This window comes from Schistocerca serialis, chromosome 5 (genome assembly GCF_023864345.2).
Source record: "Schistocerca serialis cubense isolate TAMUIC-IGC-003099 chromosome 5, iqSchSeri2.2, whole genome shotgun sequence".
Classification (NCBI taxonomy): Eukaryota; Metazoa; Arthropoda; class Insecta; order Orthoptera; family Acrididae; genus Schistocerca; species Schistocerca serialis.
Genome location: NC_064642.1, coordinates 462,530,973 through 462,558,856, shown reverse-complemented (window position 1 = coordinate 462,558,856; position 27,884 = coordinate 462,530,973). Strand labels below are relative to the sequence as shown.

The window sequence follows — 27,884 nt, the reverse complement described above, 5'->3', positions numbered from 1 at the left end:
GCGTTACACCGACATCGATAACTTAAGAAAAACGCTTACTCCCATTGGCACAATAAGGAAAACTGGCTTACAGTGTGTTGGCTTCAGCGAGCATGTTCGTGATAGTGATATCAAATCTTCATAACCGAACTGGTCAAATTTAGCGACGACGGAAATTAATAGGATACCTTCAATTGTAAGCTCTATGAAGTAGCTAGGTGGGAAAATAAAGAATATGGTTAAGGAAATACAAAAACTACAATTATTCGGTGCAAGTATATGTTCTGGCTTTTCGGAAAATAATTTGAGTGTATCTGTAAGCCGTTTCGGAAAAAGATGACAAGGCGCATTTATCTACGAGGTTCGCAATGAACCAAGGCAAACGGTATCGCATTTATTATGTTCGGATGTTGCAAAATATTGTTAGGCACAGAATATGGAGAATGGCGTTAGGATGTACATAACATGAAGTACATAATATGATAAAGTGACGAGGCAGACTTCTTTGGTTTTAGGATGATATCGTCATTCACATGACGACAGTGTCAGGATTTAATGCAGGAAGGAATATAAGAATAGAGATACGCGCTGGCGATCCTTTGACAATGCCAATGTCGAAGTAGTACAAGTATTGAAGCTATAATGTTGGCATTACTGTCACAGCTGCAGACAACAGATTAAGAATATAATTTACTATTCGAGGAATAATTAACGAAACAGAAATTTTTTCGGAGTTATAATAATGCTCAGACAGCTGATCTCCAACTAGTATAAACAGAGCAAGCTGTATGTAAGAATTATTTTTCGCATTACTGTCAGCCAAAATAAAGCAATTTTTTGAAATTTCAGGAAATAAATGAAAGAAAGAAAACTAATCTAAGTGAAATTTCCTCATGAAATGCTAATAAGAGGTACACGGAGCTACTTCTTAAAAGAAGTGGCGGTACCATCATCACAAAAGGAAGACAGACTCGGAATGTGAATGACTTGTTACGTTAGGGTAAGAGTCAATAAAAGTGAATGGATAGAGGAAAACAGAAAAGAATATCAACGCGAAGAGAAATAACTTTAGCATTTAGAGCCTGTTTATTACTTGGTGAATGTGGAACTGTCAATCACATTTGTAAAGTAATGTTTATGGAACGGAGCCTCAAGTAAACAAGAATTGCACTAAATACATAAAGCAAAGATCATTCTCGTTGAACGGCTTCTATGGAAAGTACTGGTAACGTGAAATAAGCAGGTGATTGGGAGACATACGAACATAACTTCCTGGAATGCTTCGAGTATTTAAGCGATCGAAAGGTACTGCATTTACTCGTACTACGGGGTAACAGGAACTAGTACTGTACTAAATTACAGCTGAGGTATAGGTTACACTAAAGAAACTGCCACTATAAATTTGGATAACAGTGTCAGATGTGTTAAAAACTTTCCATTATAGCCACCGTCTAGGCAATACAGAAATATCTGGGACGGCTGCTGTTGAGTTCGAGTAATTGTCCCCTATGGGAAGTTCCTTTTTTGGGAAAAGCATTGCTTTCGCGATATTTTGACAGTGAAATGACAAAGAGGTAGTTAAGATTTAATGTGAAAACTAGGGAGAACAGCTTTTTTTTCAGATAGGCAACTTTCTTACTGCTCACTGCCTTCGGTGTGAAAATATTGACTTCGTTCAGAGATTCCCGGCGGGGTCAGGGATTTTCTCTGCCTCGTGATGACTGGGTGTTGTGTGATGTCCTTAGGTCAGTTAGGTTTAAGTAGTTCTAAGTTCTAGGGGACTGATGACCATAGATGTTAAGTCCCATAGGGCTCAGAGCCATTTTGAACTTCGCTCAGAGGCGCTTCAGTCCGGAATCGCGCTGCTGCTTCGGTCGCAGGTTCGACTCCTGTCGCGGGCATGGATGTGTGTGATGTCCTTAGGTTAGTTAGGTTTAAGTAGTTTTAAGTCTAGGGGACCGATGACTTCAGATGTTAAGTGCCATAGTGCTCAGAGCTATTTGAACCATTTTGAACAACTGTCTTCGTACGCGGTAACGTTATTCCCTATTAAGGAAATATGGCATTACAATTTCCCCGAATTTGTTGTTAATAACATGAGTTTAGCATCGTTCAAGATGTTTATATTTCACCTACAGATATCAGGGTGTCCCACAATAATGCATACACCCATTGAAAGTAGATTTCTCTTTAATTAAAGCAAATACGAAGAATTCTTTTGTGGGTAATATTTCAAAAACCAGGGAAAAGCTTGGCAACGCTTCCTTTTGTTGCAGGGTTGGAAATAAGCACGGCGTTATCGTTTCATGAACGAAACTGGATGCCAAAGTGTTGCTGGAAAGAGAGAATATGAATACGGTTAGGCGTCGTTGGAGAGTTGAATTTGGAGCCCGAAACAAGTGTGAAATAGATGGAATACCCCATGACGTGGAGAAGGAATATAGCACAAGAAAGAAATGTTCGATAGATAAGGGAAATGTTAATGCAGTGATTCCGGCGTACACAAAATACCTGAGAAAGTTTGTGAGACAGTGCTCTCGCGTCACTGGGATCTGCAGAAACACTGTTCACAGAATTTTGCTTACTTACGGCTGGAAGCCTTATATTCCACTTTTCCACGTTTTGAAAGACGATGATCACGATAGGAGAATTTGAATTTTCTGCGCGGTTCATGAACATGCATGAAGAAGATGAACGTTTCCAAGATAAAATTCTTTGGTCGAATGAAGCCACCCTTAAGCTTAACGAAAAAATTAGCCACCGTAACTGCGTGTATTGGACTAACGAAAATCCAAACATAACTAAAGAAAGGAATTTTAATCTACCTGCAGTATCAGCCTGGTGAGGTCTATCGTCTTGAGGATAAGCAGGACCGTGCTTCTTTAAAGCGAGGGTTGCATGTGATTCTTATCTAGAGACGTTTGTTGTACATACTAACTCCAGGTCTTAATGGCGTATTTTACAATGAAGATCATTTCTTTCAACAGGACGTGGCACTACCTCGCTTTCTATTTGGTGTGACGGAGTTTCTCAGTTACATATTCCCTTCGATACAGATAGTATGAAGATGAAGTGCTGTGGAGAATTCGGCTTGGTCACCTTTAGACTTTCGTATTGGGGTACTGGTATGCTGCAAACACTGGATGATGTAATACAGCAAATAGAGCAAGCACGCGTCGCTGTTATGTTAGAAAAAATACGATTAGTATGTCGCTATGTTCCAAGCCTTTATCGACAACGCACTGCGGACGAAGGTGGTCATTTCGATGATGATGATGTTTGGTTTGTGGGGCGCTCAACTGCGCGGATATCAGCGCCCGAACAAAATCCCGACCTTTGCTCAGCCCAGTCTCGCCACTTTCATGAATGATGATGAAATGATGAGGACAACACAAACACCCAGCCATCTCGAGGCAGGTGAAAATCCCTGACCACGTCCGGAATCGAACGCCGGACCTCTTGCTCGAACAGCGAGAACGCGACCGCGAGACCACTATGTACCATCTTAAGTTATACTTCAGTGTATACGGCACCAAAACCTTTAGTTTCGAGGAGTGTATACATAGTTTGGGGACCCTGTACGTAGGTAGCCATCACACAGAAGTAGTACGATAAAAAGCCAAAGAAGTGTTGCTGCTAACACTCTGTTAGTAAAGATATTCGTCTGTCGCTCTTAATCTTTTAAGCTTGACAATGACCATTGTGCCACACATTTTACGGCATGGTTCAAATGGCTCTGAGCACTATGGGACTTAACTTCTAAGGTCATCAGTCCCTTAGAACTTAGACCTACTTAAACCTAACTAACCTAAAGACATCACACACATCCATGCCCGAGGCAGGATTCGAACCTGCGACCGTAGCGGTTGCACGGTTCCAGGCTGTAGCGCCTAGAACCGCTCGGCCACCCCGGCCGACTGCATTGTAAACAGAGGTGCTTAACAGCCTTAGAGGTACTGGTAGTGAGTTGGAAGATATGGGGATATGGATGCAACGAAATCGATATAATGGTAGGATAAATTGTAATCAGGTCGTCTCCAATGAAGCTGTACAGTGATTTTATTACAGAAGTCAAAGAACATCGTGTTTACAGCATTACCGGGTGTCCCAGTAGTCTTTCCCCATTACGAACATTTGTAAGGCAAAAATATGACACATAGACAAATACTTTTTATCTTGTGTAGCATGTGACATAATCAAGTTTGTGTGCACATGCATGCTTACTGTTATTTTACTTGTTACAGGGCACAGTGACGTAGCAACAGAGGAATCGGACACCATTTGCAAGCAACGTGTACTTAAACCAGGGGAGGAGGCAATGAGTCCTCTGGAATCACGAGATACAGTGACCAAAAACAGTCTAGTGAAAATTCTAGTCGGTATACCATAAACAGCCACCAGATGTTATGAGCATCAAGCTGTGGCATGCGTAGTTTAGGAAACAGGGAGCGTCTGTGATGTCCCAACAGGCAGATTTGGACCTAGTGCGCAGACAACTCAGACAGTGAGAGACGTCTTCGTGAGAAGTGCCACGAAATCAGTCCACAGAGTCTCACGTGGGTTGCAGATTCCGAAGACATCTGTGCACCGCATCGTACACAAACAACTTTTTTCCGTGCACACCAAGTCCAGATCGTGGACTCTCGCCAACCAACGGCATACAGAGTTAATTTGAATTCACTGTTGCCATACTGGCTGAGGTTGGGGAAGACAATGACTATCTGGAACATGGCTTTTTCACAGATGACACCACATTTCATTTGACTGGTGTTGTCAGCTGACACAGTGTTAATATCTTGTGGTCTGAGAAGGACAGACAGAGACAGCCGGAATCTGAACGTGTGGTGTAGTCTTATGCACAATAAAATCATAGGACCACTTTTTTTCAGTGAAACGATAATCACAGCCAACAGCTACTTTGATATGTTGCAGTTATTTGTTGTGCCATAGATTCAAGACATTCCGGACTTATGTTGATGGTGTTGAGTCAGCAACCAGCCACAAATTTATTTTCAGTTCCTTTATTCAGAGGGTACCGTTACCGGTTTCGAATTGTTATGATTCATCTTCAGACGGTTCATACTTTCATTACAACTTTTTTACAGTTTAATTGTCCTAAAATATAAAGAAAACATAATTATAAACACACCACACAGATGGTTGCGTTATAGATTTTCATTGGCTGTGACTTATGTGAAATGTCGGTTTGGAGTGTTTGTTTGTACTACATTCGTCCAACAGATGTGAATACATTCCAACTGCATTCTTATCGTTGCACACGAAAATTTTTCGCGCTGAACACTTTAGGTGTGTCACAGAAAAGATTTCTAGCACACACTACATGTTTTGATACAATACAAAGTGCTTACAAACATATGAGTGACAAAGACGCTATGATATATCGTAACATCATGAAGATCTTTGGAAAAAGATCATAAGTTCACTCATGTAACTGAAACGCTTTTTACGCTGGTATAGAGAGACATTGACTTTGTGAGCTTTAGAGCGAATACTGTTACATTAATTACAAAATTGATCCATTTTTTGAGTACTGTATAATAAGATAGTACATTCTTTATTTACATTTAGCATCATGAGAATTGTAGTAACATATAAATTTGCTACTTTATCTGCAGATAGGCATAGGAATATTATTTGCTTTGGAGGGTGGAAAATAATTTTTGGAAATTTTTCAGGAAAGGGGTGTTAGCTAACTCGGCTTGTTCATTAAGGATATAGTCTGGGGTACTGTTTGTGTATGTGTGTATTTCAATTTCTTGTAGTATATTCACAGCGGGTCCTTTTTCTACTACATTTAAAACTTTTAAGTTGTTCTCAATGTTTCTTACTGAATGGTTTTCTTCAGCAATACGAACTGCAAATGCAGATTTGTTCAAGTTACCAAGCCTTAAAGCATCAATGCGCCCTTTGTATCTAACTTCAAAACTTTTGCCTGTCTGTCCAATGTAGAATTTTGGGCATGTATCGCATTTGAGGTTGTATATTTCTGATTTACCGTAGGGGCCCTTGGAGGTATTTACATCATGGATTGCTTTTTGTTGTAATTTATTATTTGTGGAAAAGCTGATTGTGATATTTTTCTATTTAAGTAAGTTAGCTATTTGGTATGATAGTGGGCCTATGTATGGAAGAGTAGCATATTTAAGTTTGGCTTCTGTGGCACACTGATTTGGCTTGGAATGCATGATGTGTGGATTGCTGTGAAGTGGATCTGTGGTTTTTGTCTGTATTTTGCTATGGATTTTGTCTATTATTACTATTATTATTTATACTTTGCAACGATAAGAATGCAATGGGACTGTATTCACATCTTTTGGACGAATGTAATTCAAACAAACACTCCAAACCGACATTTCACATAAGTCACAGCCAATGAAAATCTATAACGCAACCATCTGTGTGGCGTGCTTATAATTATTTGTTATTTATATTTTAGGACAATTAATCTGTATAAAAAACGTTGTAATGAAAGCAAGAACCGTCTGAAGATGAATCATAACGATTCGAAACCGGTAACGGTACCCTCTGAATAAAGCAACTGAAAATAAATTTGTGGCTGGTTGCTGCCTCAACACCATCGACATTTGTCTTCAAATAACAGCCACGGTCTCCAACCATGTCATCATATGACAAAATTGCATTCCGGACTTAACTTTCCAACAAAATGGTCCGTCATCTGATTGGGAGTTAAATATTGTTGCGTCTTTGGACACAAAATCTCCGGGAAGATGGATCGGGTGTGGTGGTCCGTTCAACTGGCTTCTGCGACCACTGGACATTAAAACCACTGGATCTCTTCCTTTCGGGTTATGTTACGGACTAGGTTTACCAAACACCAATGAATGATACTGCATGATTACAGAGCAGAATTACTGACGTCATAACATCTATCACTCGCGAAATGGCCGACACATGGGTGGATTTGGAGTGTATCTGGATATCCTTCGGGTAACGGAAGGAGCACACGTCGAACTGTGGTGTGTGTGTGTGTGTGTGTGTGTGTGTGTGTGTGTGTGTGCGTACACAAAAACTGCAAGATAAAAGATACGTGTCTATGTTCCATATTTTCTGCCTTACGCATGTTTGTATCAGGGAGAGATTTCTGGGATACGTTGTATTTCTATAGCACTGCCACACAGTACTATATCTTTTTTGCAGACTGCACTAAAGAAAGCCACTCTCTTCTAGTAAGCACTGTTTGACTTGCAGGATGCGTCTGTGCCGAAGGCCGTGCGGTGACATCCTGTTACTGGGGCGAGGAACAAAGAAGTTGTGTTGCACGCGGCGGCAGGTAGGCGGCTTTTCGGCTGGCACGCGCCGCTCACGTGCCAACAGCTGGTTGCCAGCTGCGATGTTTCGAGCGCGGCGCGCCGACACGGCCACTGGCCCTTTCACCTCGCGTCTGTCTTCCCGTGCAAACACCGCAGAAAGATACGTCATAAAATTCAGTGATTGACACCTATCGTAGTTCAAGCCAAGGCGGGTTAAAATTAAATTCTCGTTGATTTGCAAAGGTATACATGATCCGTTTATTCAATCCCAGCCATTTGATCTTCATGTACACCAAGGACTAGGGAGCCGGCCGCTGTGGCCGAGAGGTTCTAGGCGCTTCAGTTCGGGACCGCGCTGCTGCTAAGGTCGCAGGTTCGAATCCTGCCTCGGGCATGGAGGTGTTTGATGTCCTTAGGTTACTTAGGTTTAAGTAGTTCTGAGTCTAGCGGACTGATGATCTCAGATGTTAAGTCCCATAGTGCTTAGAGTCATTTGACCATTTTGAAGGACTAGGGACTGTTACGATAATTAACCACGAGTCACTCCCCTCCCTTTCACCAGTATTCCTCCGCTGCCCCCCCCCCCCCCAACTCCTCCTTCCTAAATAATCTTTCTGGTCCAAGCCCCAGTTGGCTGCACCGAAACAAGCGCCGATAATACGTTATCGCAGTGATACAACGCTAACTTCCTTTTCAGTGCCCTTGCAGATCGTCCTGATTATTTGCTGGTTCGTTAATGTACAGAGTGATATGTGTAACGCACTAACTGCAACATTTATGACTTCCGTGAGAGTTTTGAGGAGGGCAGGAAAAAAATCTGAAGACAATACAAACTACAACGCTGTTTAACGATTGCACAGCTGGGGCCATAAAGAAGATAAAGAAAGATCGGCTCCACGGTCGAAGGAATTAGGGTTTATCGGTAGCCGAAATAAAGTCACTCGCTAGAGAGATAATAAGCATGTAGTCATGCAGCCGAAGTTTTCGGCAGCAGTAATTCTCATGGAATAACGTATGCTATGCACTAAATATGCCAAATAGACTTCACGATTCATTGTGAACAGACATATGCTCAACGCACCGTAAACAGATCTCTAGAAAACGTATCTCTTTTTCATAACAACTGCATTTCGCCGTTAAGAAAGTATATTTCTGGTTAAAAAATGGTTCAAATGGCTCTGAGCACTATGGGACTTAACAGCTGTGGTCATCAGTCACCTAGAACTTAGAACTACTTCAACCGAACTAACCTAAGGACATAACACAAATCCACGCCCGAGGAAGGATTCGAACCTGCGACCGTAGCAGTAGCGCGGTTCCGGACTGCGCGCCTAGAACCGCGAGACCACCGCGGCCGGCTATATCTCTGGGTTTAGAACGTTGCAAGCATATTTGGGGAAAGCAATTTATGCTGATGACGGTTGTCACACATGTCCTTTACACTGTTGCACATTTACCTTGGAAGACTGTGACGGTGAAACACTAGTAGACAGTTTAAATCGTTGACGTCTTGTGCAAGCAGGATTTCTTTGTTTAAATGAGACATCTGCCGCACTTCTGGAGTAAATCTTGTTAATAGGACATTTGCGAGGTGCAGAGTAATGAAAAGTATTTGAAAATTTTTTTGGATGATGGGAATATACAAACAGTCACTAGGATAAAGGTAAGGAGTCCGTCACAAGAATTAAAGAGTAATAATATGGCGAATTTAGCAGAGCCTAACGTCAGTAGTAACGGTCTACACCACGTGGTTCCTCAGTGCGCCTCAGCTGGAAGCTGGTTGCAAACAAGTAACTCAGCAGACTCTCCGGCACTGTGGTCAAGGCGACCGAACTCGCAGTCAGGAGAAATCTAGTTAAGACACCAGATTTATGATTTCCAAATTGTGCCAATGCTTCTGTGACAAACTCTAAGACGATTCTGTGAGTAAATAACGGGCAAATTCCTTCTCACTTTTTTTCTTCGGGTGAGACAGTGGTACACCAGTGTTGTCGATTGCACGGCAAATACTAATCAAAATATACTGTCACGTCTCAGAATGAAGGACATTACAGTTTAGCCTAAATAACTTTTCTTTTCATAAAAAAACAGGTTAAAGATCTTTTTGGGTGTTACGACGCGGTGTAAAGCAAAAGTAGATTATAGGCTGATGTTTCGATAACCTTTTAACGGTTCTCTTCGGGTCTTTATTAATGACGAACACGTTTTGACGTTCGAAGAGTACTACTGAGAATAAGTTGAAACAGTGTCTCTTACTCTACTTTAAGACCGTTTCTAATTTCAATGGTCATCGTCGATGTGTCGAAACGATCGTGCAAATATAGAAGCCCCGAAGATGATATTTGAAAGTAGGTCGAAACGTCGACGTGTTCTTTTTATCGTATGGCGAGGTATTATTGACAGGTTTGTTTGACCTACAAGAGAGCATCACAAGACATTGATAAACAATGACTGACAAACACTTAAAAGTAGACGCGTACTGCCCTGCTAAAGGCAATTTCAAATCTTTCGAGACAACAGTTTTCACCCGAGGAATTTAGGATTGTACTACAATCCCTAAATGCCTTATTCATTGTTACCGCAGAGAATACGAAGACGAGATTGTTACTAATTACAGCGCCTGCAGAAACATTTAAATAGTTGTTCTTCCCGCGCTCCATTCAGTAGGGGAACGGCAAGCAATCCAAGTACTACCTCCATGCACTTCGCAGCGTTTTGCGCGGTACAGGTGTAGATAACATCGCGAGCGATTTTCGCTAGTCCCTACACGACCACCACTTCCGAGCGACCAGTGCAGCGTGCGTCAGCGCGCGTAGCAGTTAAGAGGTACTCACCATGGCAGCTCGAGAGTCAGGTGGTACACGGACGCGCGATGTGAACAGAGTAGTCGTGTGGCCTGCGGGAGAACACTCAGACAGGCGGCTGGTCGCACAGTGCGGGCTCGGCTGGCGTGGGGAGTCTGCGGTCAGGAGCGGCGGCGCACATGCGCGGAGCAACAGCCGCTGCCGCCGCTACTGCTGCCGCCGCGCGACAGACACGCGACCGGCGATAAAAGCAGCGGGCCACAGCCGCGGACTTGGGACTCTCAGTCTCGGTCGTCTCTTTACGCGCCCTCTTTGACTCCGCAGCATGGGTTAAGTGCGCCGGTGCTACAGGGTGTCCATATTTAAAGTTGCAGTTTCAAAAATTTGTAGAAGAACGGCAAGTTGAAAAAGAGAGTTAGTGGGAGGGAGAGAGGGTGATACACAGGGTGGTTCACGAAGATATGCAAATACAGTATAGCCTCGTTAGCGCGAACTCACATAAGACGAACTCGCGGTTAACGAGAAAAAAAAATATTGGTCCCACCAGGAATACATCATGGTATGGAACTTCCTGCCAGATTAAAACTGTGTGCCGGACCGAGACTCGAACTCGGGACCACTGCCTTTCACGGGCAAGTGCTCTACCAATTCTTTTTTTTTTTTTTTAAATTGATCTCATTTTGTTCGTTTTGTTTGCTAGGGGCGGACGTTGCAAGACACCCGTTTCAGTTCGTCGTTGATCCATTTATTACAGAGGGCAGTTAACCCTCTGACCGAACACGCTGAGTTACCGTGCCGGCGACCAACTGAGCTACCCAAGCACGACTCACGCCCCGTCCTCACAGCCTTACTTCTGCCAGTACCTCGTCTCCTACCTTCCAAACTTTACAGAAGCTCTCCTGCGAGGCGTGAGTCGTGCTTGGGTAGCTCAGTTGGTAGAGCACTTGCCCGCGAAAGGCAATGATCCCGAGTTCGAGTCTCGGTACGGCACACAGCTTTAATCTGTCAGGAAGTTTCATATCAGCGCAAACTCCGCTACAGAGTGAAAATCTCATTCTGGAAACATCCCCCAGGCTGTGGCTAAGCCATGTCTCCGCAAAATCCTTTCTTTCCAGACGGCTAGTTCTGCAAGGCTCGCAGGAGAGCTTCTGTAAAGTTTGTAAGGTAGGAGATGAGGTACTGGCAGAAGTAAGGCTGTGAGGACGGGGCGTGAGTCGTGCTTGGGTAGCTCAGTTGGTAGAGCACTTGCCCGCGAAAGGCAATGGTCCCGAGTTCGAGTCTCGGTCCGGCACACAGTTTTAATCTGTCAGGAAGTTTCATATCAGCGCACACTCCGCTACAGAGTGAAAATCTCATTCTGGAAACATTATGGTATGTTTTATCGGTTAACACGAATTTCGGTTAAGGCGAATTACGAACTCTGTTTCATTTCCTAGCGTAATTAAATATCGCTGTAACACAAACTTCCGACCTTAGAGTATTCTAAAGCGTAATTTTTTCACGAAATGAATGTAGGAAATGTAGCTACAAAGCTAATTATACTTATTGTTGACTCGTTTGTAACGTATTGTAGTCGGTAGCCGCGATTATCACCTCAACAATCAGAGTATGCTGTACATTGTAAGACATTCAATAACGTGTGCAGCAGCATTTAGGAATGTACTCACTGCCAGATTTGACAGGTGTTTTGTTAGTCGTAGCCGTATCGAGTTGGAATACTGAATAAAAACTACAGTTACAACCAGTACCGTAGCACGCGAAAATGGCAAAGAGGAAACAGACAGCTCTAAATGTACAGTTAAAGCTTCAGATTCTAGATGAAGTGGAGCGTGGTACCAAGAAAACAGCAATTGCAGAGCAGTTTGGAATACCTAAATCTACTTTATCTACGATTATTAAGAATCGAGAAAAAATTATTAATGCTGCGGCATCAGGCTCTGGAAACAAATCCAAACGACTTCGTACCGCCAAGTATGAAGGCATCGAGACGTTACTGCTAGAATGGTTCAATCATGTGCGTGCATCTAACATACCTTTAACTGGCCCTGTGATTCAGTCAAAAGCAAATGATATTGCTAAAGATATGGACATCGACGACTTCCGTTGTTCTGCTGGTTGGCTGTATCAGTTCCAAAAGAGACATTCCATTTCATCTGTACAAATTTGTGGTGAAGCAAATAAAATTGATGAAGAAAGTGCGAACAGCTGGCTGCATGAATTTAACCGAGTGAGGGAAAAGTATTCCTCGTGTGATGTGTTTAACATGGATGAAACTGGATTTTTCTACAATCTTTTTCCAAATCACATCTTGGGGATTAAAGGTGATAAGTGTCACGGTGGAGCACGAAGCAAACAACTTTTGAGTGTCGTATTGTGCTGTAATACTGACGGCAGTGAGAAGTTTTGTCCCTGGGTTATCGGCAAATCCGAGAAACCACGTTGTTTTAAAAACATAAATATAGACGCTTTACCTTGCATCTACTCTCACCACAAGAAACCTTGGATCGATGGCACATCATTTCGCAAGCGTCTTCTTCGTTTCAACAGTCGAATGGTTGCTCAAAATAGACATGTTCTTCTTACATTGGACAGATGTACTGCCCATAACGTTCATGATCTGAACCTATCCAACATAAAGGTTCAGTTTTTTCCACCCAACGCCACAAGCCGCCTTCAGCCTTTGGACCAAGGCATAAGCTCTCTCAAAAAGAGAGCTTATTGTAAGCGACTTGTAAGAGCTGCAATAGCTGAAAGCAATAGTGCAACCCCAAACTGGAATCTGCTTGACGCAATAAAAGCCATCGCAGCAGCCTGGAATTCAGTATCGTCTCGTCATACAGGGAAGTGCTTTAACATAGCTTGGAGACATAGAAACACTGAAGATGTCCACGAGTTAGAAGATGCCACTTCACCTGATGAATGGACAGTTCTGCAGGACGTTGCGAACCCTGGGATTACTTTCGAAGAATTCATTGGTGCAGACGACGATGTTGCCGTATGTGCTTCTGTGGAATCGGATGTGCCAAAAGCTGTGAACGAGGCGCAAGAAGGGCCATCAAAAGAAAGTGAAGAGGAAGAGAATACAGGTCCCATTCCACCTACCCGCCAGGAGATGTTTACAGCCTTGGACTGTTTAGAACGGTTCGCTTCAACATCCGACGTCACTGCTGGGCTTACGGACGCTATCATTGCAATTGGTTGTGAAATAACAAAATATTATCGTTCCCATGAACGTCAGCGAACCATCACCGAATTTTTTCCAAGAAAGTAATGTATATAATTTCTGAGTACTTAGATTTTACAATCACTTTATGGTGTTATAAGTCTACAATAAAGTGATTGATAGTGCCGACAAGAGTGGCCGAGCGGTTCTAGACGCTACAGTCCGGAACCGTGCGACCGCTACGGTCGCAGGTTCGAATATTGCCTCGGGCATGGATATGTGTGATGTCCTTAGGTTAGTAAGGTTTAAGTAGTTCTAAGTTCTAGGGGGCTGATGACCTCAGAAGTCAAGTCCCATAGTGCTCAGAGCCATTTGAACCATTTTGATTGATAGTGTATTACACATTAGTGTACTGCTGCACATGTATACTTATTGAAATCTGTGTTTTTCACTTAACACGAATTTTTTTAACACGAACTGATTTTTCGGTCCCTTCGGATTCGTGTTAACGAAGTTTTACTGTATTTTAATATGTTATTCTACAAGTAAAACTAAAGAAAAAATTTCATACAAACGTAAGTTTGCAAATGTTAAGTTACAGAGTTACAGCCAATAAAAGATTTTGCCTGAAATTTAGCAACTTCGCTAATATGTGGCCAACGCCTATGTTACTAAAAACTAAAGAAAAAATTTCATACAAACGTAAGTTTGCAAATGTTAAGTTACAGAGTTACAGCCAATAAAAGATTTTGCCTGAAATTTAGCAACTTCGCTAATATGTGGCCAACGCCTATGTTACTAAAAACTAAAGAAAAAATTTCATACAAACGTAAGTTTGCAAATGTTAAGTTACAGAGTTACAGCCAATAAAAGATTTTGCCTGAAATTTAGCAACTTCGCTAATATGTGGCCAACGCCTATGTTACTAAAAACTAAAGAAAAAATTTCATACAAACGTAAGTTTGCAAATGTTAAGTTACAGAGTTACAGCCAATAAAAGATTTTGCCTGAAATTTAGCAACTTCGCTAATATGTGGCCAACGCCTATGTTAATATGAAGTTTTTTCTTTAGTTTTACTTGTAGAATAATATATTAAAATATTTGCGTATCTTCGTGAATCACCCCGTATATTCGCACGTATAATAAATCTCTTCCCTCAAAGATATTTCTCTCTTTCATACCTCCTCTTGAAATATGTCAATAGAAAATCAACCAGGCAACGGACAATTTTATAAGCTAAGAAATAGGTAAATAACAATTATAGTGTGTAAGAAAAATGTTAAGAAAAATGATTTGTAAAATTCATTTAAGTTCTTTGCATATCGATGGTGACAGTGAAGTATCGGCAAGAAGCTCTTTGTTGGCGGGAGAGCCTGCGCATTGATACATAGGGAGCGTGGCGAGAAGCCCGCAGATTGTCTACAGAACACTCTTGAGTCAACCTTTGTGCAGTGAAGTTGTGGATAGACAGAGCGGTGTGCCTCTTCGCCATAGCTATATATTATTTGAAGAATACTATAATTATATAATTGGTAATTATTTATGAATTATTAAAAATCGACGTCATGAAGACATCAAAGGTATTTAAGTGCCAACTGCATATTGTAAGTTCGTTGTTACATTTTTAATTTGTTTTAGGTAAATGATCCCCAAACTTTTTTATAAATTGAATCATTATAAAGAGCTAAAAACTTATATTAGGTCATTTTCAGAATAGATCTGTTTATCTCAGTCAATATAGTATTATTTTTCATTGAACCCAGTAACCACAAGATCTTACTTTTGTTGAGTTTTCGCAATTTTTTTATTTAATAATCACATTGAATTTTTCACCAGTAACTACAATAAAAAAGAAGCAAATGAGTAGTAAGTACAGTTTTAGCTCACATATTTGCAATCCCAGTAAATGAATGCCAACCCAAATAATTGTCAACAATAGATCAGAGTGAGTATATTCAGTCATGCAGTCAGATGACGTTATCCAGAGTCGACCCAGTAAAATAAAAGGCAAGAAAAATATGTATGTATGTTTTCAGGTTCACTGCATAGACAACCAGTCCTAAGGGCCACGGCGCAAGCTTATGTGTTCACGTCGAAATAATCTCCTTTTGATAAGTCACATTAAAATTGCTATCAATAAAGGCACAAGGCGTACAACATTGCGCACGCTAAAGACTATCAGATCAGACTCGTTGTCAAAAGCAAGTACCGACAGGAAAGCTGGAAGAAACCGAAAGTTCAATTCTCTTTCTTTCTTTCATTAGATGGAAAGTAAGTCAAATTTCATTTCTTATAGACGGGAAGGTTTCACTCTGTGTTACCACAGATAGCGTGTCACTGATCTCATTTTTACTAAGATTTTAGTACGCGCGAGGTGCGTATTTGCTTTCACCGCCCCCAGTGGTATGAATAAGTTCTAATAAATGTTCACCAACCTGCAATCTTCAGCAGTTGTTGTCCCCTGCACAGAAAACAGCGCGTAGGTTGTGAATCCGTTATCTCGAGGCTACAAGAAACTCTTAGCGAGGAACTTTTACTTCAGAAATAATTAAATTTCCAATCAGTTTGTTTATACGGGATACCACTCGCTTTTTTTATTAGCAGAACACGAGAAACTGCACAATCACATTCCACTGTTGAGTCACAAATAATTTCTATTCTTCAACAAAATAACGAACTGCGTATTTCTGTAATTACTGTCACGCTGTTCTCTACTATATGCTCCAAATAACCATACATTGCTAATAAAGTCTTAACTAACAACCGATCGCAGCAGACAACATGGCTGTCCTCTAAGGCTTTTTATCCAGCTCTGATCTCATAGCCGAACCACTTCTCCCGCCATCCAACTTAGGCGCGATCTGAAGATCTCTGAAGTGCTTCGTCTGTCTTTTCGTTTAGCAGCGTTCCGCTGGTTATTGATACTTGTGAAATAATGGAATGATAGCACGTTACTGAGCGAGGCTTTAATTTGAAATCCAAGTTGGAGAGCGCACTGGCTTGCCCATCCTTCCCCCTCCCCCCCCCCCCCCCCCCCCCCGCCCCCTCCGACTTAAATCCCATCGACCACGTGTGGGATGCGTTGGGAAGACGTGTTGTGGCACGATAACATGCACCAAGGACCATCCAGCAGTTGTCAACTGCGATGGTGAAGGAATGGAACGCCCTACCAAAAGAAGTTCTGACCAACCTTGTCGCCAGCATGGGGGCTCGTTACAGAGAATGAATATCCATCCGTGGTGATCACACACCCGTTGTTTGCACTGTCCAGTGGACCATCAGCAATCGCGATGCCTTGGGCTGTAATTACCATTGTAACCTCCCCACAAAATTAAAAATAAATAATATGGATAATGATTCTGATTTAGTGTAACCTCAAAAACAAAATTCATTTACATTTAATCTAAGCTCAAAATTCATTCACATTTACCGTAACCTTAAAACAGAAAAATTCCTAAACCTCTCAACAGTAAAAATTATAATTATGTCGTTCACTTTCAGTGTAACGTCCCAATTAAAAAATAAATTCAGTAACCTGGTAATAAAACAATTTAACTAACCTCTCAATTAAAGTGTCACTCACTTATGACTTTTTCAATAATTCACTGTGAATTTAACCTGGTAAATTTTGGACGACAGCAGTGCTGCGTCATGGCCCTGAAAGATCATTCTGAATAAAAAAAGGAAAAATTCTTACCTCAATGAAGTCGCCGGATATATCTGCTCTTACAATAAATTTTTCCGGCACAGCTCTGTGCAATGCTGGCCGACCTATCTGTCATTTATGAAAGGAAGCAACTGATTTTTCTATTGCAATAATCGGGATGGTCATGGATGGGAGAAATTAGTAAATTCTTTAAATTGAAATGAATGGTTGTTAAAAATTACTTTTTATGAGGGAGATTATTATTACGAGAGTTTTAAAACATTTACATGCGACTTGAGATAACATTACTACATATGCGCGAGGCTGCTTTTTACCTTGTACAATAATACTCAGGCCCCGACATCGCTGCACCGCGACCGGGCCAGCCAACGCGATACACCATACCAGACCAGAGCAGACTCCAGACTAGCAACAACTTACTGCTACAGCTACACAGTTCCTACTGCAGTCAAACACTGCTCGGACCTCTTACACCATCTTTCAATAAAAGTATCAGTTTTCTTCACCTCATTGCGTATTTCTTTCAGTTACCTTCTGTACCAAACTGTAGCATTTCTTTCTATGGTCCAAGTTCCATCGAGCTCTGTTACTTGGCTGTGACACATCATTGGAATGCTACTTTAGTCTTTAAGTTTCACACACACACACACACACACACACACACACATATATATATATATATATATATATATATATATATATATATATATAAGTAAATATTAGCTATACTATATATGTTTTATATATTTACGTCGTTTATGACGTTATTTATGATCGATTATATTCTTTTGCTCTGTCATTCATATTTTTTTTACGTCAGAATATTGTCTATGATCAGATTTTATTATCTTCGATGAATTTTGATTTTTATTGCATGTTAAGCCTATGGCTGGCTTTTTTTTCTGAATTCTGTAAGTACTGAGAAGAGCTTCCTCAAAGTTGTTAATATAGTTTTTGTTCACTGTTGGGTTTGTTCGTTAAAAAGGGGAGATCTCGAGCTCCTCTAGGATGTTCCAATCTATGCCGAACTGAATGACTGCTGCTTATGTATACTGTAGAACAGAAGACAGACGTAATTTTTACGCTACATTGAATACCACGTCACTGTAAGTAACCAGTGCCCATACAACCAATTTTGTATATGTGTAAAACATAAAAAGGATAAAACTACAGGTTTGGTGGAATATACGCGTAAAAAGTGCGCTTCATGTTGCATTCACAGAAATAAATATTCTTGACCGTTATTCCGACGGTGTTATAACTTCTGACGTTGTTGAATATTAACGTTCTTCTTTATAAAGGTTTTTATATGTTTTACCCCTCGTAACGCACCGCGTGACGTGTGATCTTATCATGATTTTGTGTGGCAAATTTTAATATTGTACTATTACTAGGCTGGTATGTGTAGTGAAATTACGTAAGCCAAGTGTCACTTTGTTATTTTAAATATTTCCGTTACAGATAATTTTAATGTACTCGTAGTATTGTTTCGTATCATAAACTGCAGTATCCTACTTTCACAAAAATCTTGGTTTTGGACAGTTTAACTCTAAAGAAAATTCACTAAAATGGGGTGAAGCTATATAACGAGTCTGCTTCTACATTTCACCAGAGGAGAAATTATTGACTGAATTGAAAAGTGAACTTGTCTCGTAAATAATCCACATCAAAGGCGTTACGAAAATGTAAAGGCAGAAATTCATCGACAAAGAGCGCAATATGGCACTAGAACATCGCCGTTTTAAAGTACTTGCAACGTCTTCCTCCTCACTTATATAAGAGGAAAGACATTACTACGGAAAGCGTTTGGGCAGGATGAGTGGGGTATTTATGGAACATTGACAAAAATCAAATGCTGGTATGAGTATTTAAAAACTGTGCATGATTGTTATCTTTGATGCTTCACTGGTTCACCATTTCACTCGAGGTGCGAAACAGCAATCCTACCAGTGGGATGGCAACAGTGGCCCAACACAGAAAGTTAGGCTAATTCATCTGCCGGAAAGGTTATAACCAATGGTTATTGGACTATAAGTGGATTTCTCTTATGAGTAGCATAAAAAGCTTAGGACAATAACTGGTGAATGCTGTTTTCAGGACAACATGGATAAATAAAAACGTATGACGAAATCTGGACTGAGAAAGCAAAAGGCGAAACAACATCCTTCAAGACAATATGCGAGCTCTGGAAGGTACTTTCGTCATAAAAAACGAACTGTGTGATTTTATGTGCGAATTATTGTACCATCCACGCTGTTTAAGAGATTTAAACCCTCTCACTTCCAATTTTTCCCAGATCCAATCAAATTCGCAGCTGGTAAACATTTTGAGTAGGATGAAGACGTTGTGGCAGCCGCAGATGGATATTTTTCAGACCTTTCCGAATCCCACTTCAGGGATGAAATCTACTCAGCAGAAAAGCGTAGGATAAAGTACATTGACTTCAAAGACAGTACATCGAAGAAAAGTGTATTTTCAATTCTCTATTTAAAACCAAGATCCTCTACTGTAGTATGGTCGATTAGGTATTTTTCTAAGTACTTTCTTGACCCTACAGCGGCACAAACTTTCGATATCCCGCAACTATTAACCATAACGAGTTACCTGAATGATTTGTAGCCAGTTTCCCACAATCGTCTATTCGTGTTAATGCGCAATGTCTAGACCTACAACAAAAACAGGCATTTGACACATAAGCACCATTACTTTTTTTGCCAACAAATCAAGATGAGCCATCTTTTATAGTTAAATTATCTGATAATTTATAAGTTCATGAAATCTGAGGAGAATTTTATATGTCTTCCACAACGAAACGAGACGTTTCAGCCTAGACATTTATATATCGTTCTGATCTGAGAGATGTTATTTTGATTACGCTGGAGGCCAAACTTCTATCTGTGTTCGTGTGAGGCTGGTTTCCCTCCTCAGTCTAAGAATACAACAGCAAAAGTCTTATAGGTAGTTGAACAGAGAACTGTCTTTCTTTCTTCTGATATGCAGCCAGGCACCAAGCTTTTTGGGTGACTCCTGGTTGTGTTAGTCATGAACGAAAGCATCAAATTCAACTGTTTCAGACCATGGAATTTTTATGTCCTTTCAGTTTCGTGTTCATAATATTTTACTTGATGTTCCCTTCAAATGGTTCAAATAGCTCTAAGCACTACGGGGCTTAACATCTGAGGTCATCAGTCCCCTAGACTTAGAACTACTTAAACCTAACTAACCTAAGGAGATCACACACATCCATGCCCGAGGCAGGTTTCGAACCTGCGACCGTAGCAGCCGCGTGGTTCCGGACTGAAGCGCCTAGAACCGGTCGACCACAGCGGCCGGCGATGTTCACTTCGCCAGTTCTATAGTACACACCCTTCATCCTTATCTGAATCTGTACGAGTACTAACGAGGGTCAGCCACACTGGAGTCTTGTCTGACTTTTGCAAAAATTTCGCTACTCATGTGCCAAATCACGCGAATAGGCGCAGTTATTTCTAAATGTTTCTCAGTGCAATACGGGGAGCCCATAAATCAGCCTCATTATATGAAAGTATTATTTCTAATGGAAAACTAGGCTTCACTTAGTCCAGAAGAATGAGTTGTTGCTATTTGGTTATCGTGTAACCATACCTGGGAAAAGGATTGTATGGGGAAACAACTTGACTGATCTTATTTCCTTTCACCTCGTATCAATATTCAGTATTACCCTTTACCCATAACCTAATCACGGTTAGCTCTGTGGTGAATGAATGTGTGGTTACTTGAGACTGTATGTGCGATAGTACTCTACGCAACGCAATTGAAGCGTTACTTTTTCGAAATCCGTAATTGCCTTCCACTGGAAGAGGGGAAGGAGCAGATTAGTGTTTAACGCTTCGTCTACAACGGGATCTCTAGAGATGGAGCACATGCTCGGCTTAAGAAAGGATGGAGAAGGACGTCGTGCCCTTTCTAAAGAACCATTCCGGCATTTGCCTTGAGCGATTTAAGGAAACCACGGCTGGGAGAACGCTGGTTGTCGTGCTCTCTAATGTGAGTCTAGTGTGCTAACCACGTGCTAACAAGCTCTGTGTATTATCCTCTGCCACCCATAAGTAAACCACGTTATTTTAGCGCTGGGCGTCGCGGGTCTGACCTACATCGCAGAGGCGTCAAAAAGAGAGGATGTGTGACGACCTTATTATCATATGACACGTCCAAGATGGCGTTTGGCAGATTTGTGTTGAAATTTGGTCCCGAGGATGACGTCACAGGGCGTCACGCTTTTGCACCATTACAGAGATAGGCTGTAGGCACCTTTGAGCCAAATTTCAAACTTGCACGTCGCACGGTTTCGAACAAGTGACCCCTTAGTTGGAAATTGGAAATTTGCGGTGATGACTATGGGACCAAACTGCTGAGGTCATAGGTCCCTAGGCTTACGCACTACTTAATGTAACTTAAACTAACTTACACTAAGGACAACACACACACCCCTGCCCGAGGGAGGCCTCGAACTTCCGACGGGGAGAGCAGCGCGAACCGTGACAAGACGCAACAGACCGCACGGCTACCCCGCGCGTCGCCCCTTAATTGTTTTGAGTAGTGTAGAATTAATTCTCGTTGTAGAAGGGTGGGAACATGCATTAAATTTTTAGCTTTCGAAGCTGGCTTGTACGTGACCAGACTGGAAACAACAGTTTGTCTCGTTATTATTAAAAGTTCGTCTTGCGATTAGTCAGTCGGGCCAACGGCCGAATTGTGGAGTTTTACACCGAACTGTTGTCGAATTTTTGTTCGATGTATTGTTAGGAGGTTGAGCAACGGGCGCTGGTATTTTAAGCATGGTGTCGATGAAGCGATGCCTTTAGCGCTGCGGGTCGCGCAGGGAGGTTGCACCAAAGTTCAGCGTCTGTAATGTTGTAAAAAGTTTTTGGGAGCATTAAGTCACCTCTTGAAGTGCTACTCTCGAGCGCACTTTGGGTAAAACATTTTGGTTGAGAATCCAATCAGTTGTTTCGCTTCATAATGTAATTAATCCACGCAGTAATTCAGTCGTTAAGAGAGTATTGAAACTGAATCTCTTGTGAGTGTATTTTGTTGGCTATCCAACCTAGTTTTTAGAAGAACGACTTGTTTATTCATTCGTCACCCTCAGACGGAATTTCTTCATATCACAATGAATGGTCACAAGCCAGGCTTTTCGTAGAAATTATTTTTGAAACTACCTGCTAACGTTTTCCAGTGCTGTACCGAGTGTGTTCGTAAGAGCAACCATGTCCCATCTTTCCTATCGCGCGACCAGTGTTGACAGAATAATGTTCGTAGAATCAACCCCCGTAAGGAGCCATAATATTAAGGTGACTTCTGCTTGATAAACGATTGCTATAACTCGATGAAAGTATACTTCGTGTTATGAAATGCCCTTTTTCATGGAGTATGTTCGCTAGTCTTTTCGCATACGTGCTTGCCACTACTCTTCCCCACCACCTTTGACCAACGAACATAACTGTCGTGCCTGAGAAATATTTTTAGACTGATAATGAAATTCTTTCCCTTATCCACAGTACCGAACGCGTTTAGCGAGATTCCGTGCCGGCCGGGATGACCGAGCGGTTCTAGGCTCTACAGTATGAAACCGCGCGACCACTACGGTCGCAGGTTCGAATCCTGTCGCGGGCATTGATGTGTGTGATGTCCTTAGGGTAGTTAGCTTTAAGTAGTTCTAAGTTCTAGGGGACTGATGACCTCAGAAGTTAAGTCCCATAGTGCTCAGAGCCATTTGAACCATTTTTTAGATTCCGTTGCGCGTTTTAGATATCTTTTAGGGTCAAATCTCATTACATTCTGTTGCTGACTTCAGACAACAGTGCACGCTGTGGAATTTACCAATAGAGCCAGTGCCTGCTCTCTACAGGAAGTACAATAGCTCCACCATGTCCATTAGATGTGACGGAAGTGGTATCCCGTATCTGGAATAGTGCTAAACTTCAGAATTAAGGTTAAATATAAATAAGGGAAGTACGGACATCTTTTGTCACTTGCAATCCTTGGACTTCGTTTTTATTATCTTAGTGGTAGTCGGTTGTGAACCTGACTGGTGCGTAGTACCCATGTGTCAGTTGATACTAGCAGTTTGAGGTTATGTTTTTTGCTGTTATCTGAGAAACAATGGAGAGAAAGTTAACTATGACGTGCCAGAAAGGACAGGCAGCACTCGGAATCCGCAGCTGTGATACATACTGTGCAACTTGAAGGTGGAGTGGTAGGAAAGAAAGGAAAGGAAAGGAAAGGAAAGGAAAGGAAAGAAACGAGTAATGTCAGCTGCATCGGAACTTCATGCTGAACCAGCAGCGACGAGTAAAAGTGTGTGCTGGATTCGAACTCGAACACAGGATCTCCTGCTTAGCAGGCAGTTGCATTAACCACTGCGCCACACGGACTTTCACGGCATGCATTCGTATAACTGATTTGTCTTGATGGACAATGAATCCACCATCTTTAGTGCGGGTGCACATTTAAGTTCAGCCTCCAGCCTAAAATTATCATGGAGAACATCAATGGGGACTGAAGATAGGTTACGACGCTAGGTTAAAATGTAAGTCGACCTGGGAGCGTGCCGAGACAGTCCGCACTGTTGCGATAAGCACTGTGTCCTGGTGACGCAGAGGTTAAGGCAACTGCCTTAGTATGCAGGAGATCTCAAGTTCGAGTCCCCGTTTGGCACACATTTTCACTCATCACTGCTGGTTCCGCAGAATTTTCTGAGGCAGCTTATTACATTAGTTGCTTCCCACTCCTTTCATTTCTCCCCCCACCCCCTCAACCTTCAATTCACAAAGTCTGTTAATACATAAGAGAATCTTAATGTTGTCGTCAATGTTTTGTTTAGTCACCGGCTAAATCTCCAAGGAGTATGGGATAGCGAGAACAAGCCTACAAGGGATTCACAAAAAGATGAAACTGAGACCATGTAGGCTTACTTTAGTTCAAGACTTAAATGAAGATGACCTGGTTAGGCGTATGGTGTTCTGAGAGTTGTACACATTCCGAAAAAAAGCCGATCCCAAGGCTTACAAAACCATTCTTTGGAGCGACGAATCGACTTTAAAGGTGAATGGCAGAGTGAACAGACGCATCTGTCTAGTGGGTTTCTACGAATGCCCAAGTGGCGATGAAGACAGACTTAAGTTCTTCTGGCGTGACTGCTGCACAAGGATTTTTAGTGGTGGCCTAATGAGGCCTAATTCTTTTAACAGTATTGTCAGTTCTGTAAATTACTTGGATGTGCTTCAAGAAATTTTGTTAGAACTGGAAAATACTCCACTTCTTGAACATCAGCCTCTGGTTAAGGAAAAGGGGACCTGGCAACAAGGTGGGGCACCCCCGCATTGTGGATTTATTGCGATCGACTTCCTAGATGAAAACTTTGATCAGGGAATTGGCAGACAGAATATTATTGATATCACATTCATGGATTTTCCATGAGGGGTATTCTAAAAAATTGAAGTTTATTCCGTCAAGATTCATTTGAAGATATGAATCCAATCTGAATTTAAAAGCCTACAATTCCGGAATATTTGCGACACTGGTTGCCTATCAGTGTTGAAAAGCTGTAATGTTTGCTTAGAACAGCATGGAAACCACTTTCAGCATCTTTTGTAGGTATCTTGTAGTCTACATGTATTGATATTAAATTTGTATTTTCATTTCCTTAGTTTTGTTGCACCAAACGCATTTTTCGTAACTGAGTTGTTGTCACCCTGATTTTTTTCGCGAAGTTTAAGATAAGCTTCTAAAAAGGGGCAGTCAGCAACCGCAGGTGCAAATCGCTGATGTTGCTTTCACGTAAAAGAGATTGCGTTGCGTCCCACCTGTACCAGAGAGATTTTCATTCTCCAACACTCCTTTTATCACAGATTTGTCAGCAAATGTAGGTTTGCTCGTATTTCAACGTTTATCAGGAACCTGGTAATATTCACGTCCATGGCATAAAATAATTATGTTGCAAGTAGTTTTCGAGCATTTCTGTTTAGTTTTTCTTGCTGTTAAGCTGTTATGAGCGTAAAAGACTGTACATTATGTCACCATTTCTGTTCACGTCACAGTCTTGTGCCACTGTTGTAACTTTTTTGGAGCGATTTTGTGTGGAGAGAATATGATTAATTGTGTTTGGGTCTGTGGCATTTTAACCGATATCAACCTACTTCTGATACCTCGCTCGTTTCCACCAACCTGTGTGATATTACTTCCTAGATACGAGAATTTGTGCACTTTTTTCACTCTGTATCAATTTCAATTTTGTTGTTCAGCAAGACGTTATTCACCTTTAGGCTGCACTTCATCATCTTCCTTTTTGATGTGTTTATCCTCGAGCCGTATTAGTTATTACTTGTAATGCCCTTCCCTTTTAACAGGTCTTCGGAGTCTTCCTTACATCCAACTGGAAGGGTATAACGTTTCTCCCTTGTTTCTCGCTATATGGTGTTCTTTTAATTCTATGTCTTAATACATTTTTATTCTTTTATGAGCAAATAGATTTTCCTTCACGTGCTTGGGAAGAGGAACATTATAAACAAATCTACATAATTGAGGATAAGAGGTTGGGAATAAAACCCTCAGTATCGATTAATAATATACAGAGGACAATGAATAAATTTTAATTGTTAGTTTTGGTTCATTATTCATCTTCCCTCAGAGGTAAACGACCCTGTATTAATAATTTCTTCTAAATATTAATGTTAACACATGGTGCTGTAGACGTAATCGTGCACGAAACGGCGAATTATAGCTTCCATTAATTAAATTACTGTTAATGGTGGACGAGTAGAGAAAAGCATCTTAAATCTTTGAATGGCGCGCTAGAAGTGTCTAGCTTTCTTCATTCTCTCCGTTTTCAGAGAGAAGGAATCGAAATAAAAGAAACCTACACATGTGAATCTACACATGAGTTATTGTTGTTATGATCTGTGGCCTACGTAATCGTAAGTTGTGTCTACTCATTGCTAATAGTTTTATTTATATGAAAATTACTGTTTTGACTCGTAAACACGTTAGAGGTAGGAAGTAAAGGAATACTATAAGGACTATGTTGCCCGCAAACCTTAGCAATGAAGGTTTATTCTTCTATCAAAATTTTCTTTTATTTCTCTATATCTTCTTCGAAATACCCTCCCTTACATAGCTTTTAAAATGAGGTTATGTTTCAAAGCATCCTCTTTTCTCAGTCATACCTTGACTTTGTTGACTTTGTATAGTTCTCCCAAACTAACAATTTCGAACGTCTTGTTGCACCATGTTATTACCTAGGACTAAACGACGTGGCGAAAAATGCAAGTTGCCACGGTGCTGGCAAAGAGTAAGCTGGCGTTAGGGACGTTGCCTCTGTAACTTACAGTGCGACATGCACTGCGACAGTTTTACACTGACACGAACCCATATATCAAAGAAGTAGTTATATTGGTCTCCCTCGTGCGTGTAGCTAGTAACTGTTTTTTGAGTCGTCAGTTTTCTAACTAGTTTGATGCGGCCTGCCACGAATTCTCTCCCGTGCCAAACTCTTCATCTCAGAATAGCACTTGCAACAAAAGTTCTCAATTATTTGCTCGATGTATTCCCATCTCTGTCTTCATCTACAATTTTTTTTCACTTCACAGATCCCTCTAGCAACGTGGAAGTTATTACGCGGTGTTTATTGTCTAGTAAAGTCATCACAAGATCAAAACAAACTGTAAAACGATTTAGAACAGACACCTGCTTGCTGCGAAAATTGGCCGTTGACCCTAAATAATGAAAAGCGTGAGGTCATCCACATGAGTGCTAAAACGAAATCGGTTACACGATAAATCAGTCAACTCTAAAGGCCACAAATTCAAATAAATACATAGAAATTATCATTACGAACAACTTAAATTGGAAAGAACACAAGGAAAATGTTGTGCGATTTATGGGCAGAACACTTAGAAAATGTAACAGATCTACTGAAGAGACTGCCTACAATGTGCCTGCTCGTCCTCTTTTGGAGTACTGCTGCGTGGTCTGGGTTACCAGATAGGATTAACGGAGTACAAAGAAGAGCAGCACGTTTTGTACTATCGCGAAATATGGGAGAGAGTGTCACTGACATGATACAGGATTTAGTATGGACATAATTAAAACAAAGGAGTTTTTCATTGCGGCGGAATCTTCTCATGAAATTTGAATCACCAACTTTCTCCTCCGAATGCGAAAATATTTTGTTGACACCGACTTACATGGGGAGAAACGATCATCATATTATAATAAGGGAAATCAGAGCTAGCACCGAAAGATACAGGTGTTGGTTATTTGAGCGCGCTGGTCGAGATTGGAATAATAGAGAATTATTGAGAAAGTAGTTCGATGAACCCTCTCCCAAGCATTTAAGTGTGATTTGCGGAGAATCCACGTAAATGTAGATGTTCTGCCATCCTATCACTTCTTCTTGTCAGTGTTTTCCAGGTATTCCTTTCCTCGCCGATTCTTCTGAGAACCTCCTCATTCCTTACCTTATCAGTCCATCTCATTTTCATAGTTCTTCTGTGGCACCACATCTCAAATGCTTCGATTCTCTTCTGTTACAGTGTTCCCACAGTCCATGTTTCAGTACCATACGATGCTATGCCACAAACGTACGTTCTCAGAAATTACTTCCTCAAAGTAAGGCCTATGTTTTTCCGGTGCTAGTCTGCTTTTGATGTTCTCCTTGCTCCGTCCGTCATGGATTATTTTGCTGCCTTGGTAGCAGAATTCTTCAACTTCATCCACTTCGTAATAACGAATCCTGATGTTAAGTTCCTCGTTGTTCTCGTTTCTGCTACTTCTTATTACTTTCGTCTTTCTTCTATTTACTCTCAATCCTTATTTTGTGCTCATTAGACTGTTCATTCCATTTAGCAGATCCTGCACTTCTTATTCACTTCCACTCAGGATAGAAGTGTCATTAGCGAATCTTTTCATTCATCTCCTTTGATCTTGAATTTTAATG

General features: G+C 41.2%; 1 protein-coding gene across 2 annotated transcripts in view; it reads right to left on the bottom strand.

The window, feature by feature from the left end:
* LOC126480998 (nocturnin) overlaps positions 1-10,289 on the bottom strand; it is a 374,059-nt gene extending 363,770 nt beyond the window's left edge. For both annotated transcript variants that reach the window (XM_050104444.1, XM_050104447.1), the window contains exon 1: positions 10,106-10,289. The gene's annotated coding sequence lies outside the window, so the exon portion shown is untranslated. The remainder of the gene's footprint in view (positions 1-10,105) is intronic.
* Positions 10,290-27,884: the final 17,595 nt, after the last annotated feature.